This window comes from Petromyzon marinus, chromosome 79 (genome assembly GCF_048934315.1).
Source record: "Petromyzon marinus isolate PM22_M1 ecotype Great Lakes invasive population chromosome 79, UKy_Petmar_22M1.pri1.0, whole genome shotgun sequence".
In the NCBI taxonomy this organism is placed as follows: Eukaryota; Metazoa; Chordata; class Hyperoartia; order Petromyzontiformes; family Petromyzontidae; genus Petromyzon; species Petromyzon marinus.
In genome coordinates, this window is record NC_133745.1 from 24,075,324 (window position 1) to 24,091,753 (window position 16,430).

At 46.7% G+C, this 16,430-nt stretch overlaps 1 long non-coding RNA gene across 1 annotated transcript; it reads left to right on the forward strand.

Annotated features, from left to right (window-relative positions):
- The first annotated feature begins 13,515 nt into the window (after nt 1–13,515).
- Nucleotides 13,516–15,791, forward strand: LOC142907484 (uncharacterized). Its single transcript, XR_012931043.1, has 2 exons — nt 13,516–13,649; nt 15,706–15,791. It is a non-coding gene; the product is annotated as an uncharacterized LOC142907484 (long non-coding RNA).
- The last annotated feature ends 639 nt before the right edge of the window (nt 15,792–16,430 follow it).

Sequence of the window (16,430 nt, forward strand, 5' to 3'; positions counted from 1 at the left end):
CGTGGTTTGCCGTTGGTGGGGGCCCAAACTATCATATCCAATCACCAGGAACCGCTCATTCAAGTCCTGAATGCAGGGTTGGACATGTTTGTCATTCAGGAGGGCACCGTGCTAGCTCACGTGTCGTCCATGCTTCACGAGGGAAACATCGTTGGCGGTGTGGGGGTCACGTTGAATACGAAGCCGCAACAGGTTTCTTATGAAAAATGGATGGATACGCTTTGTTCTGAAAATTCGGAATTGTATGAGTCCCAGAGTCACCACATCGATATGGGCGACGCCGCTCCCATCCAGCAGAACCCCTCCCGGCTGAGCCCTAAGGAAAAAGAACACGTACAGTTGGCAGTTGATGAAACGTTGGCCGCCAATATTATCTCACCGTCCACCAGCCCGTGGGGAGCCCCGATTGCTCTTGTTAAAAAGCAGGATGGTAGTTTGCACTTCTGTGTTGACTTCCGTAAGCTTAATAAGATCTCTGTAGCTGACCCGTACCCTCTTCCTCGGATGGACGATTCCCTGGACGCTCTCGCAGGGGCATATTATTTTTCGACTATTGACCTATCTTGATTTTCGCAGTTGCCCTTGAATGAATCCTCTAAACCTAAGACAGCTTTTTGCACATCAGAAGGCTTATTTGAATTAAATCAGCTTCCGATGGGTCTTCACTCCACTCGGCTACGTTCCAGCGATTGACGGAACTAGTTCTGGCAGGCCTTCAGTGGGACTCATGCCTAATATATCTGGACGATGTTATCATTTTTAGCCGTACGTTTAAAAAACATCTGGAATGGTTACGTGCTGTCTTTCTTAAAATGCCTGCGGCGAATCTCAAATTTAAACTGCAGAAGTTTCAACCTGCTCTAAAACTGGGTTCGGTATCTTGGCCACATAGTCAGTAAATCAGGGATAGCGATGGACCTGAACAAAACCACATGTGTCCGTACTTGGCTGACCCCCACGTCGGTGGGGAAGGAGGTGCAGAGTTTCAATGGATTTGCATCCTATTACCGCCGTTTTGTCACCGGGTTTGCCACGATCGCCAAACCTCTCCACGCCCTGACGGCAAAAGGTCAGAAGTTCCATTGGGGGGAGTAGGAGGAGGGCACATTTGTTGTGCTCTGGGATGGCTTGGTGAACGCCTCTCCCCTCCACTACCCCGACTTTTCCTTGCGGTTCATCCTTGATACGTATGCTAGCAACTCCGGAATTGGCGCTGTTCTGTCTCAAGTCGTTATGGCATGGAAAGTGTTGTAGTATATGGCAGCAGAGTGATGTCTCCGGCGGAACTTTTGGCAACTGTTTTTTTTATGCAACAGTATCGCGCCTATCTTTATGGCAGACGCTTTGAGATGCTCTCTGACCATGCAGCGCTACAGTACGCGCTGCATATTGAGCAACCATCTGACCAATTTTCATGTTGGTTGGAAGTCCTCCAGGACTATTCCTTTACTGTTTCCTTTTGTAAAGGTACCCAACACACGAACGCGGATGCCCTGTCGCGATTACCAACGAGCGACGGGTGAACGTGTTTCTCGGGCTGGGGCGCTGTAAGGCACCTGCTGAGGACTCGCCTCATCCCCTTCCGGCATTGGCTGAGGTTGACATCTCTGAGGAAAGCCGACGGTCCTGTGGCGCATGACGCCGTTATTGGCATGAACCATGCAGACTTCGGACCCCTTCAGGTGGAAGACGCTTCCCTGTTCAAGTTACAACGCCATGTCAAGGAGGTGGACGGGGGTTGGAATCGATGGGGTGTAGCCTCTGTCATCCTCAGAGGCAGATTGCTCATGCATTGGAATGGAGGGTTGACACGTTACAACATTGTCGTGCCTACTGCCCTACGGAGTAAAGTCATCTGGGCTGTGCATGAGCGACTGTTGCACCTTGGGGTGCATAAGATGCTAGCCACACTTAAGCTCGACTTTTTCTCGCCTGGCATGGTGGAAGATGTCGCTATTGTATTCAAGGGGTGTGTGCAGTGTGCACGGCGGAAACCCCCGTCCAAACTCTGCTGTCCACCATTGCAATCCATTCAGGTTTCCCGCATAAATGAGCTGGTCGCTCTTGTTATCCTTGGTCCATTTCCTACCACCCCTCGTGGCAATAAGTATTTACTGGTGGGCATCGAATATTTTGGCCGATGGCTTGGCCGCCGCTCAACCAATCGGATGTGGCCATCACCGAGGCATTCCTTGATTGCTATGTGATGGACAAGGCGGGCCCTGAGCATCTTCTGACCGATCAGGGCAATGAATTTTCTTCAAAATTGCTGCGGGAGGTGTATGACTTGTTGGGAACAAATAAAATACGAACGTCACCATACCACCCTCAGACGGATGGAATGGTGGAGCGGCTGCAGAGGACTCTGACCTCCATGTTGAGCCATCAAGTCAGCGAGTCCCGGCTTGACTGGGACTTGCATGTTACCGGGGTCCTGGCTGCCTATAGAATGGCCCCTCACCCATCCACCGGCTTCCCACCATTTTTTTAATGTATGGAAGAGAACACGACCCCCAGATTTATGTCCAATTATGAGCCGAGCTAAACAAGGCTAAATATTAAAAATTTCGGAGTCCATGCGCTTTACTCTTCAGAGGCTTTCAGAAGCACGCGAGGCTTCCAGAGAAAATTCCAATTCATGCGAATTGTCAAATGAGCAGCTGAGGGGTCTCCATCTTTCCGGACATGAGTGGGCTTCAGGCGACAGAGCCTGGCTGCACTGTCCCCACATACTGGTGGGTACATCACCGAAATTGTTTAAACCCTGGAGGGGGCCGTTTGGCGTGATTTGGGTCGTTTGGCTCCAGTGTGAAAAAAATTTGCTTGGGTCGGCGGAGTTGGTTTGTACATCCCTCTCACCTCAAGCCTTTCATCACGCTGCGTGAATTCATCCCATCTACACTACACAGGGGCCAAGTGTCATATGTGTCTGGCGAGCTGAGGTGTGTACCCACTGAGGTTGGTCCTCAGGGGAGTCATGTGATCCCATCCTCAGATGCCGTACGTTTAACATCCCCAAAGCCGCCACCTGCGCCGTCTTAACAAGCTTCGGGAGCAGAAGGCTCGTCTGCCCGGCCGACTGCTCTTTGCTCGATGGGACATTTTGAAATTCCCCCTGCGACCCGCGAGGAGAGTACGCCCACCTCTCCTGGGAGCCTGGCCACAAGGACTCGATAAAAGACTCATCGGTTTTTGTATATATTGTATATATTGTATAGATGGGTTGAAGTATTTATTTGTTGGTGCACACTAACGGGTTGTTTGTTTTGTTCTTTTATTTAAGGGCGAGTTGACAAAGGGGCCCCAAGTGAGGGCTAGGGAAGTCACGTGGTTGGGATCCAGATCCTGCTCGAGGATTCTGGAAGGTGGTCATGGCCAAGGGTGGAGGCAGCCACGCCACAGAGAATATAAGCCGGGTCCCGAGAGGGACCAGGGTTGTTGTTGTTGTTCATCCTGGAAGAAACATTCGTCGACGGTCTACGTTCTATGATCTACGTTCTCCGTTCAACGAGTCTCCAACACGTGTACCTGGACCCGAGCTGTTGGTCCCGGTCTGTAGTAGCTAGTTACGTTGTAATTAGTGTAGTTAGCCTGGTGGTCACCACCATAGGTTGTTATTCTAAGGGGAAGTTACCCTGTGTGTTGGAGTTAAATAAATGTGTTGCCTCCAAGTCTACGTCTGCGACTCAGTTGAACTCACTACACATTTACAACTTAGAGCATTATTACTACGGCTATCAGTCAGCCCTGATGGTTTCCACCTTATCACTCCACAATTAGTTTGTCCCAATCTCGTCCACCTTGTTCTTTGTGCATCCCCGGGCAAGTGCGGAGATCGCGGGCCTCGCTCCCCTAATATACCCCCTTGGCCCCGCCCCTATCAGACAGTGCCCCCACTCCACTGTGGCAAGTGTATTGTTTATTGGATAATTTATCATCATCAATACAGTACCTTCCGGCCACCTGTTTCTAATTATCTCAACGTGTATGCTCTAGAACTTTCTCTTTACAGTCCCCTATACAAATACAATGTCACTGCTTATAGTCAACACATCTTCTATCCTCTTTTCACATATATTCCTTCTGCATTCTCCAATCCGTACTCACCAGCAAGGTGAATTATGATGAAAAAGCAACAATCGACAACACACTTGGCATTGAAAAACCCTCTCCCAGCCTTGTTGTGATAAATTATTTCCCTGATCCTGTTCAGGTAATGCTATGAACAATTGTATATTTCTCTGTGCACTTGCACCATCCTGGATCCATGGTACCACCGTCAAATAATCATTGCAAATTCATCACCTTAATACAGCAGTGACATTTTTCCTACGGTGTTGAAGTAGACAGTGCCTCCAACTGATGAAGCAATTACATTCTGAGTATTCCAGATGTTGGCTCTACAGATATCCATAGATTATCAGACGTTCGGATTACGGAATTTCGCGTTCATGCAATTGACAAATGATGGACATTTTTCTATTTACGAAATCGAATTTCCATGTTAACGAAATTTTACACGGCACACGCAATGAAAGCATCAAAGAAGAAGCACCCAGGAGGATGCGTCATCCATCCGCGACACTGTCACAGTATATCCCTACAGCTCACCAGTAACGCCTCACATCGCCTTTCTAGGCATTCCAACATGCAGATCGTTTGGTGAGTTCCCTTAAAAGTATGTATCCTTGCAGTCGCGAAAGCTTGAAATCTAGAATTAATTATTAGTCTTAAATTAGTTATTATTCAATCTTATTAACATTTATGTACTTTCTTATTATTTCTGATTTGTCAATATGTGAACAATTTTTGGTTAGGAGTGGGGTGGAATGATTGCCTAAAATTCATCACTAATTTTTTGTATTGAATATAATGGGAAAAGATTTTCCGATAAAAAAATTGTGTTTGACTCAAGAACTCATCCATTTCTTAATTCGACGGATGCCAGTACTATGCATGGTGTTCTCAGGCTCATGTCTAATCTGACATTATCATGTTGGAGGACTTCTGACATCCGACTGACGACGTTCATGATGGTCATGGCCTTTCTTTTAGTGAACAGAAAAACACATTGTATCAGTTCAATACTGTAAAATACAGTAATTGAGAAAAAAAGGCAATCGGAGGGGTAACCATCTCGTAAATATTAAAAATGAAATATCTTTGTTTAAAAGAGCCTGCGGCAGTGGCACCAGGTCAATGGCAATTATGAATGCCTATCATAGTTGGCACTTTCCAAGGAATAGCTCATGTTAATGTCCCACAAAGAGGTACTCATCAACTCCAGAGGGATGAAAGGATGATTCAGTACCTTATCGAGATATTATCTTATGATCTTTAATGCTAGCTTTCTGTCTTATTGGACTCCTCACCCTCCAAAAACTATTGACAATGGCCATCAAAATCATTTGGAACAATATGACATGGTTCAAACGAATAACTGCCCACTGGAAGCATTTCTGAAGACAACAGATGAATAATTTAGAGAATGCAGAAATCTCGTGTCAACCTTAATTCACTGTGTTCCACTAAATCTTCTCATCTCAACTATTTTTTTTCATCTGCTTCCTTTTTCCCTTCCAGAATTTGGCCACCATTGCATTGTTAATGTTGACCTTACATCTGATGTGCTAGATAATCACCTGCCAACTCTAGTTGGCAGGTGATTATCTAGCTAGTTTTGTATATAGGATTTTTTACTGAAAAAACTTTTTTTGCCGTTGGTCAGTTCCATTCTTTGTCCAATTTTAGCTCAAAAGAGAATGCGTCTTGCCTTGAATCTCGTTGAAAATTTCACGCACAACGAGGCTGCTACAGAGAGCAATGCACATTATACCATCGGCAAGCCAATGTTTTATTCGTATATGTGACATTTAGTAAGATCAAGTGCAGATGCAAATGTAATTTCATTATTTGTGCAGTCATTGATGACCTGGCTGAGGCCATGAAATATCTGCACTAGAAAAGTCGCTCAATAACAGGAAGATGTCTTGATTCAGATGAAGGATATTGGCAGTACCAGCATCACGCTCTGCCCTTGGAGCTGCCTGGCTACTGTTTTCATGCCTTCTTGACTGAGTGCATGACTGAAATATTAATGGGGATGATATAACGCTCTAACGTTGTTCACGTCTCACAGCCGGAATACTGCCGACTGCTTCGCTCCTGACAAAGCGCTGATACACCGCTGGATCGAGTAGGATGGTCCTTGTGGCGAGGCTCTCAAAGTGGAAGATACCAAATCAGCTTCAACCCAATGGTGGTGTTTAGGAGAGCATTTATCTATGAGTATATATAGGCTGGCTGACAGATATGAAGTTATTCCTTCGGTGGTAATAAACAACAATAATAATAATAATTGTTACCCTTTGTCATACCACTTATGGGTGAAGTCTTTCCATACTGGATAAGTCGTGGAGATTGTTTGACCATACTCCATCATGCTTGTCAACGTGGGTTGATGACGAGAAGGCGCAAAGGCCAGTTTGCTTGATGGTAACTATGACTGAGAATCAAACTAAAGTGGTCTGATTCATATTGCAATGGCCAACCATTGTGCCACCGTTACACTCGTATGCATAAGTTAACAGGGAAAAAAAACTATACCATTTTTCTTACTGTGAATAAAATGACAAAATAACATTGCCACTTTGGTCAACTCGTCGTCTTGAAATTACGGAATGTACAAATCTAAAGTCTTAGGTATAATTGAGAGAAGGGTTTTGCTAGTTGGGCGATCTCAGAATGGGTAGCAGGTGGCAATCCTAATCAAATGCCATTTTTCATATTTCGTGTGTTTAGGTCTGTTGTAGACAAAAAACGGCCTGCGATGAAACATGTCCTCTATTCCGACATGTGTAAAGAAGCTCATTCGCAGGGTACATTTTCATGATGATTTATTTCACGATAACATATTTACAGGCGAGAGTACGACTCACACGTTCCACAAGGCTATAACTACCGCAGTCCTGGTGGTTTCTAATAGAGTAATATCGAACAGTCTTTGTTGATGGTTTCCACCATGTAGATCTCCAACAGTCGGCCCCGATGTCGTCCACCTGCAGTTGTTCTTCAGTCCCCAAGGAATCAACCCATTTGCGGGCCTCGCTCCCCCTTATATACCCCTACGGCCACGCCCTGGTAACTTCCAGCACTTGCCACCGGTAGATTCTATCAGCAAACTCTATCGTCATCTGCTTCCCTTCTCTTCGATGACAAAGGTTATAGTGGCGTCAGTGTTGATGGGTGGAGACAGGTACAGGGTACTTTACGGGGGAAGGCTCGTAAAAGTCGTATTCCTGCGTTGTAAATACTTTATCGTGAAATAAATCATCAAGAAATTGGAACCTGCAAAGGAGCTTCTTTACACATGTGAGTGTAAGCCTGAGTACAATCTCACGTGTTGTTGCTGTAGAGTATTTTCATTTTACCAGTGGGTCAATGAGATAAGGGGATGGTGATTAAGGTACTGAGTGATAGGATGGGTGGGTCATTCTTGAGAGCATGAAAAAGTGCGTGAATGAGGTTGACACAGTGAATGATCAGGTGATTGTGTGAATGATCAGGTAAATATATGACTCATGAGGAGGGAGAAGGAGCATTTATGTAAGTCATAGAGTAAGGGAAGTGGGTGAGTTCATAATGGAGTGAGTGAGTACCAGTTTATTGAGTTGAACAAGGCGAGAACTAAAGCGACCAGGATGAGTCTCATTTGCAAGAGAGACCTGGATCACCCAAATGACCAAAGTTAAATAAAAACACAGAGTTACAGTAATGAAAGCAAATATAAATAATACAAAACAACTGATGCGTCACATGGGAAATCGACGTAATGGAGTTAAGGGATGATAGAATATGTGAGTAAGGTGCGACACGGATGTCCTCTGGCCCTTTCACGACTTAACATTTTTTTTTTGACTACGTAGTTTGAGACGATTTCCATGGATGTACCAGTACAATTTATATCTGGTATAGATATAATGGGAGGCTGATCGATGCCCCAGTCCGGTCATGGTATGGCTCTCTATTGTTAAACCATATTATGAATGCGGATGATCTGGTGATTACTTCCCACTCTAAGGAGAAGTTGGAGACACTACAGCTAAACATGGAGCATGCTCCTAAATTATGGGCCGTTACCATCAGCCTCACAAAAACAAATCACCTCCCTGGGTATTTTACTTCATCAAAATGCTCCCCTCCCTCAATTCCCCATGTATTTTGGGGCAGTTGTGGAGAGAGTGGAGATATTTCCGTACTTGGGCAGTGTGCTGATGACCAACTTTGTTTCAGTAGCCGAGGTCTCACTTCGAATCATTCGAGCGGCATTATATTTTCATCAGCTGCTGAACACTGTGTGGAAGCTACCTGGCATGTCACTCCATACAAACCTTCATGTCTTCTGGACCGCAGTTATGCGCTCCCGTATCTCTCTCGAAAGGAACATCTGCGCTGGTTTGAAACATTTTGGTTAGCCCACGATCTATCCAGGGTTTAACCAGACTGGACTCTGTGAGGAGCTCAGATTCCTGGAATATCTGGACAAATGCCCATCTGTGGGGCTCCTCCAGCAAGCGAGGCTGCGTTGGTTGTGTCATGCAGTCCGTATGCACAGCCACGGCATCCCCAAGCAGCTTCAATTTGGCTGGATAGATGGTGCTAAATGGGCGTGGTACGGGCTAGAGAAGAGATGGACTGATGTGGTACAGAAGGATGTGGAGCTGATTGGACTTATTGATGACTGGTATCAGCAGTGTCACGATCGGCTTCTGTGGAGGAGGTTCATGAAAAGCGCTTCCTGGGAGGTGGAGGCAGTTGCCCTCCAGCTACAGCATAGGGCAGAGGAGCGAGGCTCAAAACAACGAGCAGAGCGCCAAACAACTGACACAAATAAAGTTGGCACAGTGGGGAGCACGGCTGTTGCATCTGCCGATCATTTTCCTCAGTCAATCCATGGCACCTGCGTCTATTACATGACCTCCTGCCAGCCAGCCTTCGACACTTCACGTGGCCTCCAAATGCACCGAGCATGGCACAAGTGCTGTGGTGACACTCTTTGGTTCTATTGGATAAAGTCACGTAGGCAAAAAATAAAATAACAAAAATCACGACGTTTCGGCCACAACACAAGCGGCCTTCATCAGGTGAAGGGACGAGACTGTCTGGAGGACAGCGAAAGCTTTAAATCTGCTGTGGTGATGTCACCGCCACTTAGGGGTGAACGACAGTTGTTGCGTTGTTGTTGTGCGTGTGTGCACGGACGCATGTACGCCTGTGAGTATCGTGTATGGAGAGAGAAAGAGAGGCAGCCGTGCGTTGTGCTGGCCAGTGTGCCATTCTGAGCTTCATAGGCGCTGCTCGCTAACAGCACTTGCCCCAACATTCTGGTAAGGCTATACGGCAAATGATTGTCGCTGTTGTGTGTGTGTATGGACGTTCACCCCCCTCCCACCGCCCCCGTGTGTGCAGTTTTAGGGACTCATTACGCCCCCTCCCGACAAGCAGGCCAGCATCCGAACTAAAGGTGACAATAAAAACAGATTTTTTTTCCATTTAAGTAACTTTGTTTTGCTCACAATACAGTATTTATTACATTGTTGCATGCAAATGTACGATATTTTGTCTTACATATGACTTTGACAATGTTTCTATGTTTTGCTGAACCGTGATAACATCTTAAAAAACTTACAGTATGTGGATTTAAATACAGTACACTATTGTATTCAGACTTATGAACCGTTCGACTTACGGACAGTTCTCAGGAATGGAACCGATAAGTTGTATTATTCGCTAACAGCACCTTCCATTGGTATGGTTGACTACATACGATGCAAAGAAAGTTAAATATAGATACATATATATTGTACAGCACTTTCCCCAATGGTATGTTGATGTTCTATGGGGTATGTTTGTCTTTCTGAGTAATGTTTTAATTGGGGCGGTGTCATTTTCACAATTTCCCCAATGTTTTTACATTGGCCGACTTGCGCGTCAGCAATTTTCGCACCCAATGGATAAATCTCTTCTTCTTCTTCTTGGGCTTGGTGGCGGTGGTGGCAGAAGTGGTGGTGGAAGCTGTGGCAGCGGCGGTGGAAGGGGCATCGGTGGCATCATGGTACATTTGAGACACGGTGCATTTCAATTCTTTCAGCTGGCTACTGAGATGAAGGTTCTCTTCATGCAGCCTCTTTTCCCCATGCCACATGTCCTCGTGACGCACCAGCTTCCCGCGTAGCCTAAACTGTTCCTGGCCTCTCTGTGGATCCAGGAATGTCAACTCCGTCAGGTGGGCGTGCAGCGACCTCCGGAGATCTTTGTTTTCACAGCGCAGCGACATTTGCCGCTGTGCTGCATTGCAGTCTCGGAGAAAATCCGCATGGAGAGACTTGCTCTCCCTGCAAGGCACTCTCGTGGACTCCAGCTCCAACTGGCACTCTTTAAGCTGTTGAACCAGGCTCCTGTTCTCTCTCTGGAGAGTCTCTCGGTTCTCCATCAACTCCTCCTGCTGCTGCTGTAGCTCCAGACGGAGCATCTTGTTCTTCTGACAGAGCTCCACATTCTGCAGGCTCATCCTCTCCGTTTGCAGCGTCATGGTCTCGCGGCAAAAGTCTGAGATGGAAAGCGTAAAACGACGATAAATGAAGATCTCCATCCCAAGCATGGCCAAGACCAGAACGCCAACGATCAGCAGCACCATGCTCAGCTCGTGTTGACGGCACGCGGGACGGAAGGAAGTGTGAGACACGTCACGAAGGGGCGTGATATTTATACCAACGTCAATACCGGATGTGACGTACACTATGACGTACCAGCCATCCCTGCCCACTTATTGTCAATCATTGCTCACCACGTGACTCCACGGCACCGCCCCTAACCGTGCAGCTCCTCCCCCATACTCCCCTTCCGCCTTCCCCACGTGACGCGAAGCGAGCCAATCACGCGAGAGGCGGCGCGCGGTCGGCCCCGCGTCCGCTTCCCGCCATTCTTGCAATGGGCGGCGGGGCCGCGCAGGGTGGGGGGCGGAGGGAGGCGGGGGGGAGGGGCCAGGATGGACGAGGGGGAGGGGCCAGGAGGGACGAGGGGGAGGGGCCAGGAGGGACGAGGGGGAGGGGCCAGGAGCAGGAGGGGGGGAGCCGTGGCGCCGCTCTTGGGCCGCGAGGCCTCCCCCTGGGCCCGCGGCGCCACGCGGAGACCGCGACAGCAGCAGCAGCAGGAGGTGGTGGTGGTGTTTGTGGTTGTAGGCACGGGAGAGGTGGTGGTGGTGTTTGTGGTTGTAGGCACGGGAGAGGTGGTGGTGTTTGTGGTTGTAGGCACGGGAGAGGTGGTGTTTGTGGTTGTAGGCACGGGAGAGGTGGTGGTGGTGTTTGTGGTTGTAGGCACGGGAGAGGTGGTCACGGACAGGCGGTGAGTGCCGGGTGATGGAGCGGGGGGGTGAGGAAGTGGATTGCAGGGTGAGTGAGTTAATGAGGAGAATTAATAGGTGAGGAGGGTGAGTGAGTTGAAGGGTGAGGTGAGTGAGTGGGTGAGTGGTGAGTTCACGACAGGGAGATTGGGGCTGAGTGAGTGAACGCAGCGCACGGTAAAGATCCCCTGAGAGCATTCGCAAGAGTTGGACATTGAGTGCCGCTGTCAGGGTCCACACGCATTTTACTCACTTGGCATGATATACAAATTAACCATTTTAAACGATTATAACTTTTATAAAACGTACGCTATTTGCCAGAACTAATGCGATGTGCGTTTAGCATATTTGTAGCACGTTAACCAACGTCAACATCGTCATTTAGAGTAACCATTAGTCCATACGTGTCACTTGCTAATAGTCCCCGGGTCAATCACAACTTTGCCGTGCGTGCAGGCTTTGTCTCTGGCTGCTCGCTAGGGCTGCGATGCCTTTCCATGCCACAAGATGACGTTCATTGCTCCTTCCACACCGCGACAATATTTACTGCAGTGTTCTATAACGCGGTAGTTGCGTTGCTGAATAACACCGCGTTGTGTAAACTCCCTCGTTACAATGACTAATACAGGGTAAAGCACAGTCCGTGATAACAGCGTGAGATGCGTGTGTCGGCTGAACAAAGACTGAGGCGCGTGGGGAGCATCAGGAAGCATCCAGCAGCATCCCAATGCCTCGTGTGACGCTGTGCCCAGGCAGCCGAACAACCGCACATTCCTACTCGCGCGACGTGGTTCTGTTGACTCAATCGCGTTATATCCACTTAGCATCCGCGTTATAAAACGTGTTCCCTATTACATCCATCGTGCAATATCCAAATGGCGTTATGAAAACACGCGTTGAGGCAGAACGAACTCCATAAACTATTTTTATTTTACCAGGTGAGACCCACTGAGCTATGTGGCTGTTTTCCAGAAGCGACCTTTCCACAAATGATAGATCAGCTAAATGGCTAATCACATAGAAATGTGTAGCACCAGCCACAAATACTCTAGACATGGGATCCGCTTTGACAGGGCCAGTGTCTACTTAGATTCACTCACTCCGCCTATTGTCATGTGGCGTGTGCAGCTGCGTCGTGACACTTGGTAGAGTGCTGTCTTTGAGGCAGAGAACTTTAAAACCGTGTGCAGTGGTTAATTTGCTTAACAGCTTTACACTGAACTCCTTGCTTGTGGTAAAACATGTTTGCGACTTTGGTGATCGAGAACTATGCAGATTTAGATTCATAGTAACATGTACTTGGTGTGAGATGAACTTCCAAACAATTTCCTTTGCTCAACATCTTGGAATTAATGTCTTTTTAAATGGTCAGCTTAAGTGATTCCGTGAGGTTTATGTAACTTGACCATTAAGATAATCTATGGAGCACAATTATTTCAATATTATTTGTCATAATTAAACTTTAAAATGAACCCATATGTGATATTATATTGCCTGATTATTTTATTTTTTAACGTAGTCTACATGCTCTTCTGGGGATATTACCCCACATTTACCATTCATTGATGTTCCCTTTGACATTGGTAATTGGCATTGTCATACCATAGTAATTCATGGGCAATTATGTTATTCTATCTGTGTCTATCTGTCTCTGCATCTGTCTGTGTGGGTATCTCTCTCTGCCGGTGTGTTTTTCTCTATATGCGTCTCTCGTGTGTCTCTTTGTGTGTGCCTCTCTCTGTGTGTGGATGTCTCTCGGTGTCTGTGTCTCTCTTTCCTTTTCTACGATGTGGTGTTGTATTTACATGCAAATTCTACCTCTAGCCCCGCCCACTTACCCTTGGGCTGAGCTTATCTCAAGCCAATATAACTTCGTGTTTCAGCAGCTTTCTCGCTATATTTTTTCACCTGATGATGGTTGCTTGTGTTGCGATCGAAACGTCGTGATCTATTATTTTTTTCTACCTACGTGACTTTACCGAAAGAACCAAAGAGTATTGTGGTTGTGATTTTGATAGTGATCGTTGTGGTGGAGGTGGTGATATTGATGGTGGTGTTAACGATAGCGGTTATTTTGGTGGTTGTAATGGTGGTATTGATGGTGGTAATGGTGGTTGACTATTACCCCTCTCGTGTCCTTACTTCCACCACCAGGTTTAAGAATCTGCCGGTGTCTGTGCTGGAGGTGGACGTCTGGATATCTGTGCGGTCTGGAGCGGTGGACAATAGACTCCTGCAGCTCAACCAGGTGGACGCACTGGGCAGGGAGCAAGATGGTGGTGGCCTTAGAGACCCACTTACTCCCACAGAGAGCCATAGACTCACTCAGAGAGAGCACTCACACAGAGAGCCAAAGTCTCACTGACACAGAGCCATAGACTGACTCACATGGAGACACATAGACTCACTCAAACAGAGAACCATTGATTAACCCACACAGAGAACCACAGAGTCACTCGCACAGACTCACACAGAGAGACATAGACTCACTGACGTAGAGGACTATATGCAGTACATCCTCGTCTTTTATGTAATGTGTTTCGCTTAGCGCACACCACACCCACTATAACTCGAGTAGCACATGACGGACTGCTCTTATGAGTGGTGTGGGTGTTGGCAGCGTTGTTCTGTATTGCTGGGAGCTGTTGCTGTACCGGTGCGCACTGTGTTACGTGGCGTGTCATCCTCTTCCTCAGCCTTTGTTCCAGCATCTGTGTGTAGTGTCATCTCACTCACTCCCTTATAGTTTTCACTCATCATATCTCCCTTTCACGTCCTTTGTATGTATATTGATGAATGTAACATTTTTTTATTATTATTTGGCTGCTATAAATTTCCACGTCATAAGCTACTTCATTCATCTATAATTTGTGGCCAGTTCGCTTCTGAAATAGAAGCTAATAGCTTAGAGGGCTTTACTAGGTAAGATAAAAATAGTTTATTTTTATTTTTTTGTGATTTGCTTACCTTTCCTATACTTTTCACTTCGATTGTGTTTTTGCATCGTTTGTTCTTGTAACTTTCTGTACCACCCCAACTGGAAATCTGTGAAAAAGGGCTTTTTAGATTCCTCCAGTATAAATAAAGATTATAATATAGATCTTCTACATATACACAACACATTTAAAATAAACATAGAAAACAGTGTACTGTACTCTCAATTAAAAATAATAATAAAAGTTATATTGTGCTAAAACGGAGTCTCCCCCTTTACCGTTTTTCCTTGTAGAAAAGTTTTCTGCTTGACGTAAAATAGCTTTAAGCAGCAATTTTCGACAACGCAACCCCCGCGTTAAGCAAGGATATGTTGTACTCACTTACACAGAGAGACATAGTCTCCAACTTGATTTGGCACTTTCGTGACTGCAGGAATTACTCTGGTTATTTCGGTAAAGTCACGTAGACATAGACTCGCACAGAAAGCCACAAACTCACTCGAACAGAGAGACTTGGAGTCAATCACACAGAGCCATCGACTCATTCAAACACAGATGATGATAACAGATACCCATGAACTCACATTGAGACCCATGGACTCACACAGAGACCAGTAAACTTACCAGACCCGTAGACTCACAGAGACGCATAGACTTACAGAGAGGTATAGACTTACACAGAGACCCATAGACTTACAGAGAGGTAAAGACTTACACAGAGACCCATAGACTGGTGAACGAGATTTGAACTCGGATCACCAGATTTGTAGCACAGCACATTCGCCGATACACTACCGTTCATCTTACACACTCACACACGCACTCACATGCTCACTCATTCACGCAACCAGACGCTCACTTACACATTCAATCAATCACTCAATCACTCACACACTCGCGTTTTATTGCATGTAGCAATATCTTCAGGAGCTAAATGTCAATTATTGAGGTCTGTTAAGATAAGCGAGTGTGTGGGTGTGTGGATGACATAGCAATAGTGGGTGAGTAGGTGAGTGAAGAGGTGAGCTCAGTAGCATGTTGCAGGTCTTCCCCAGGACAAGGCGGGTCATATTTAGGGTGTGTAACATGTTGATTGACTGGGTTGAGTGTTGTGTTTGTGAGCGAGTAGGTGAGCTCACTCGAATGTCGCAGGTCTCGCCCAGCGTTTTCCAATCAAAGATTAAACAGATGAATGAGTGGTGGGATTTTTGTTATTGTTTTCAGGTGAGCAGCACCACCTTAACACAAATATCTGTATTACACCTTCATCCATGTAATAGCTGTGTCCGTCTTACACCTCCATTTTCTTAGAAGCCTCTGGATTTGACATAGGGCATCTTTTTCTGTGTGTGTGTCTGTGTGACCCAGTCCTGAACCTTCCCTCGGTCGACTCACCCTCTAAAGAGTACCTGGTGCAGTGTCTATAATAAACATCAGCAATTTGGAGAGACAAAGGTGGCCGCGTGCATGGTGTTGGCCACATCACATTCCCACAGCGAATTTTGTCGAACCATCGAACAAAGGCGGTCGCTGCATCGCACTTTCAGAAGCGCTTCTGCGGCCGTCTCGAACGCTCTTCCTTCTGATATTAGAAGCCACTGGAGCTGTGCACTTTTACATCTAGATTGACAACTCATTTCTTTAGAACTACTTTTTGTGCTTACTTTGTTGCCCTTCCCCTGCACCTCCGATTAGCACGGTTGGCTACGTACCGTGCAAAAGAAGTTCAACATACAAAATACATACCACCCCCTCGTGTGTTCCACAGCACAAGGCTCCACAACTTGCCCTAACATGTCTATTGAGGCTACTTTGGTGACCTGTGTGTGTGTGCATAATTATCATTATTTTATTAAATGGCCTTCATCAACAAAGGACATGAGTCCATTGAGGGACGGGGACAGCGTGGGACCCTTCGTGGAGCCGATTCTCGCAATGGCGGAGGAAGAGTTGGAGGGATGCAGCAGAGGAGGGGGTGGCACCGCACGATGTTCGTGCTGAGAGTGAACGTGGCACTGGGGGAGGCTCCGGAGTTGGGCCTCTTCAGGGCGACTGGCGATAGAGTGGAGAAGTCGAGGTGAGAGTGACTCGGG